Source organism: Geospiza fortis, unplaced genomic scaffold (genome assembly GCF_000277835.1).
Source record: "Geospiza fortis unplaced genomic scaffold, GeoFor_1.0 scaffold186, whole genome shotgun sequence".
Taxonomy (NCBI): domain Eukaryota; kingdom Metazoa; phylum Chordata; class Aves; order Passeriformes; family Thraupidae; genus Geospiza; species Geospiza fortis.
Window position 1 is genome coordinate 4,199,030 of NW_005054331.1, and position 5,443 is coordinate 4,204,472.

Below are 5,443 nucleotides of genomic sequence, written 5' to 3' on the forward strand. Positions count from 1 at the left end.
CAGCTTTACAGGAAGCAGTTGTGTCAAGGGAACACCAGCACATCAATGGACTCCTGACTAAAAATGAGCCAGACAGAGCTGGTCTCTGTGAGCTGTCATTGACATAATGCAGTGGAAACTTCACTGGCCAAAACTCCAACGTACTGAGCTCTTAGACGACTCTCAAAAAAGGCATTTCAGTGATTCCACACTGCACCCAGCACATACAGCTGGGCACTGCCCCAAGGAGTATGAAAGTCAGGGCAGTGGTAATTTGGGGAGGGTTGGCATATAACCAGTGTAAACAGCTACAGCCATGCTCTCTCTCCTGGAGCTGTAACTGATGATGTGTGTTGAACCATGGGATTCTGAGTTATGAGCATACTGCAATCTTTTGTGCTGTCTGCCTTGGCCATTTGGTCCTAATTAAGTGACCATGCCCCCAGTTAATTCCTGGTTCCTACAGTCCTTCCTGCCGTGGGCAGGCTAAGCTCTGGGGTTGCAGGGTTTGAGAAAAGCCTGTCCACCTACACAAGCTTGGACTCCTGCTTGTTTCAGACAGGCAATGAGATGCTCCAGGGTTCTGGCAGCTGATCCCAAACTGGCTACATGAAAGCTCCTCCTCCACTCTGCTCCACGGGGAAGGTTGTACACACACATTTGCCTTTACAGGGGACCCTTGGCAGTCCCTCACCCAGAGAGGCCCTAACAAAGGAACGCCAGTTTAGCAGAGAGGCAGAAGACACTGGAAGCCACTGGTCTCAGATGCAGGGCAGTGAGTGCTGCCTCCAAGATGAGATGTGGGCCTTGGGCTCAGGTTCAAATCAAACACAAACTGCAGACATCACCTTCAGCACATTTCCAGAGCACAGGAGGCTGGGGGGATTCTGTCTGTCTGCAGATCCTTCCTCTCTGGCCCAGCTGCCTAAGGACCAGCACTGGCTTTCCTGGGCAGGCTGCAAACAACCTAGTAGACTTTGCAGAGACTCCAACTCCAAATCACTTTCCCTCTGGCTATCAGAAGAGTGGATGTATCTGGCCAAGTGAATAGAACCACAGCACATTAAAGCCTCACTAATGGAAGGAAGTCTGGACATATTCGTCCCTGCAGCTGCCAGTCAACCTTGATGGCTCAGGATGGTGTCTTTGGGACCTGGGCTCCTATTTCTCTGCCTCATCTCTCCAGAATACTGCTTGGGCTCAGACAGAGTTTTCTAAGAAATTCAGGAATCCTAGATTTAGCTGCTCCTTTTAACCCAGCATCATTTATGTCTCTGACTTTCTCCTATCCAGCTAGTTTCCTTCTCTCTCTCTGAAATGGTGAGGGAATCTGTACAATACCAGCAACACTCTGTTGACCTACATGCCTGTTGCCTAATAACTCCTTTCTCTCCTCCCTCCCCACAAGATTTGCTGTTAAAAATGGCAGCAGATGAGGTCCTCTCTTATGGCAGAGCTTGCCACCTTACACAGACAGCCTCCAACACCAGCCAGATTTTTTGAGCTCTGATCTGACAGATTTCTCAAAACACCAATCCTTAAACAACTTCTGTGACTTGGAGCCAGATATTAATATCTATTAAGATGTTTGTGTGAAAGCTTGGTTTCCAAACTCCTGCACAATACTTGATCTCCTTCTTTCTGACACACACGAGTACACCATTTTATTATTTGTACAGATCACTTTGTTTTCCTCAGTACATAATTTCAATTCCAATTCATTAATGTCAAAGCATAAAAGAAGCAACTGCACATAAAGCAACAAAGGTTTGCTAAACCCAGAAGATAACAGCTGATAATTAAGGAAGTCCCATTATTTCTTGGCAAAGGAGACTGTGTTTTCAGAGACACATTCTTAAAGGGCCTCTCTTTAGTGTAGCTGCATAATTTGCATGAGCACTACTTGCACAGAAAAATAAAGGTATTCACTATGGATAAAAGGAGGCTTTGATGTGCCCATAATTTCTGTACAATACCCATCCCATGCCCCTTCTGGTTGGCACAGCCTGGCCTTGTGACAGGTTCACAGAAGAGCCACTCTGGCAGACCTTTGATGGTGGGACAAAAGATCTGGGCTTTTGTTAGCACATACCTGCCCCCACCTCCACCCTCAGTCTCATTTTGTACTGATACCATTGCAGAAAAATGACATTGTACTGATCTGAAACTGCACATAAATCCTCTACCCACGAAGAAACCCTTCCTTTCTACCTTCCCAGGCTCACCTCTGCCTCCTGCCCTGGGAGTCCTTCACAGCATGGTCTCCGGCTTACTGGGCAAGTCCATCCCAAAGAGATTTTTGCATTTTGTTTGTGTTCCCTCACATTACTGTTGCAGCCACTGCCAGGCATGCAGGGCCATCGGAAAGTCTCCTGGTTTTAGTGGTTCCCCTGTCTCCTTCCCTTTGGCTGTTTTCAAGGGCTGTTCAGCAAGACTGAGCCACAGTCTTACACTGAGATGAAAGTCTGCCAGCATGTGGAAAAGGCAAGTTGCTTGGATGAAGCCTGAAACAGGCTCACCAGTTTTGTGCCTCCTAGTACTTGGATCCTGTATATCCACCCTGGTAGCACAGTGTGGCTTTGCTTCTGTTGATGAGAATTTCAGAGGGAAATTACAGCCCCCTGTTCTTCACAAGTCTCACGTCACTACCTCCCAGCTCCCAGTCACAACCTGCGGTGAAGGTCTGTGGTGGATGGTCATGGCCTCACATGGAGATTTGATCAAAGATGGTCTAATTCAAATGACAATCAGCAGAGAGGAAAGGTGTTTCACTGGTGGACATTTCTGAAAAAATACTGCTTGAAGCAAAACTGTTTTACTCTGGCAAAGCCTCATAAAGTCAGGAGTGTACCTCACATGAGGTATAGTCCTGCCAACAGTCCACACAATACCGCTACAGCAGTTCCCAAGTCACCAAGAGCTGATAAATGACACAGATTTTCTGCACGTAGAGAAAATCTTGTATTACTTATTGAAAAAGATTTTTAGACAAGTACTCTCTACAGACAAATTGTGGGTAAGATCTGATTTTTTTATTCCAGTATGATATCTAATGGAAAATCTTCCATTATGCCAATTCCTGAAGGAAAAATAGATGTTCTTCATGTCAATACTTGGCCTGAATCCTAGGTTCTCTTCACATTTTAACAACATTGCTACAACAGGAAAATTCCCCAAGGGTGCACAGAGCTTCAAAATCCTCCCAGGTGCACAAGAGTCATAACCACTGCATCCCAAGAGGTTAGTACAGAGAGCTTGTCAGGAATTGGCTGCTTAAGCCTACTTAACACTGCCAACCTTAGACTGGGCTATCATATCACCTAACAGGTTCAAGGACCAGACTTGGCCTGGCAGTCTGGCAAGTGGGGGGGAAGGAGGGTGGTGTGTCTTTACTTGGGACAGGTTATATGGGCAGAGCAACGGGTTTTTACATGGCTTTGTCAGTTCTGAGCCCAACAGAAGCAGAAGTTCATCTGCCACACAGCAGGGCTAAATCTGTGCTGCTACACTGGATCCTTTTTGATGTAAATCTTTCCTTTGAAGGTGCTGTCTTCTGATGAGCTTCCATTTTGTTAACTCAGCTCTGCCCACTTGCAGTTCAGGGCTCTGCCTTCATGGCTGCTTTAAGTTCTCTGACCGCAGCTGGTGCCCATGACATGGTGGTGGCACAGCTGGTGCTCTTACTGCCCTGGTGGACATGACTGTGGGGTATCAGAAGTAGTTTGCCTGATGTGGAATAAGAATGCAGTGGAGGAAACCCCCACTGACAGTGGCATATCACTGGGAAAAGGCACGGGATGGCCACTAAATGTACAGCCTAGAAGCTGGAACATGGGGCAGCTCTGAAAGTTTCCTTAATAAAGTGTTTATGGCAGGCAGAAACAGGTTATGGCAGGGAGTTCCTGTCCCAGCAAACTTGGCTGAATCAGGGAGGAGTTCTGGGCTGCCGAGGTTTCTCTCAGCAGTGTGATGGTACAGGGGCCCTCTCAGCCTGGTTTTATGGCAACACAGTGCATTGGTGATGCCAGTGAGCAATTGCACCTACACAGACAGCACCATCTAACCAGCCCCTCCACCAGAAATGCTGCTGCCATTGAATGTCCAGCTGCTTGATGTGTTTTCTTAGGAACACAGAGTAGGCACTTGTGATAAATTCCCACCCCTGAGCTGTAGGAGAAAATCCTATCCATCCACCCAGGAGCTAAGGTTTGGATTAATCTATTACAACAACTCTTTCCTGTTCATTTCCTGTTGAGCAACAGCCTAAATACCCTGAGCCAAAGGCAGAAAAGAATGCAAATTATTACTTCCCCTATTACATGGGAAACACAAAGAGGACAAAAGGTGAACTTCACCCTGTGCTGAAGGTCTGAAGATCACCCTAAGAAGACTGTTTCTGAGTCAGAATGATTCAGGCAACAAGGTAAACAGCAAATTCCTCATAAGGGCCACAGAAAAACATTAGCTATTTAATTTCCTGATTATCTGACTTAGTTAAATACATCAGAGGTAGTCACGCATTCTGTGCTTTCAGTACTCCTTCCTACCCTACCACCACACAAAATTGCTGCAGACCCAGTCTCCAGCTGATGAGATTACTGACATGTGAATTCATGGGCCAACTGGGAAAGTAGAAGTCAAGCACTCTCACTGTCTGACTTCTACACTGGGATCCATGATCCTGGGAAATGCTTGTTTTTGTAACAACAGGGATGGAATATTTACTCACCTGAAGAACAGAGTGTATTAAAAGAGAAATATAAATGCTCCTATTTTTTGGTACAAAAAAAGTTTTCCCAACATAGGAGACACTGTGGTCAAAATTGGTTTCACATGTGAAAATAAATATGCTAGTGAACTGCAATTACAATTCCATCTGTTCCACTCTGACACATTCCCGGTGTGCAAGGACATGTGGACCTGCAGAAGATGGCTTGTTGCATCAACAGCTTCAAACGGGCAGATCTGAGGAGGTGAGGATGGTTTTGCCTTCAATACCAGGGCGCTACAGTCACTTTTGGAAGGTGAAGTGCACAAAACCCATAACAGTTCTGTTATTGAAAGGTCAAGTTTCCTGAACGTGTGTTTCCCACATTCAGCACCCAACACACTGAAGACCAAGGGAATATGCTGTATGCGGGAACAGAAATACACATTGTGGCAAGTGAGGAATTTATACATGGAGCAGCAGAAGACATTAGTGAGGATGTGACAAACTGCTGAAGGGTACAGGCGGTGTTTCAACATATCTGCCTGTCAAAGGTAAAGACATAAATTAGCACTGATGTTTCACGACTCTTTCTATACCCAAAGAGTCAAAACACACTGACAGGGAATTCGCACGTAATGTGTCCTATAAACTCTGACATTTTCCATCCTTGCGTGTGGAATCACGAAAAGGTGCTGGATTGTGGATTGTTTTTCGCAGACGGACGGACGGACGCCGCCAGGCTCTGGCCGCCCG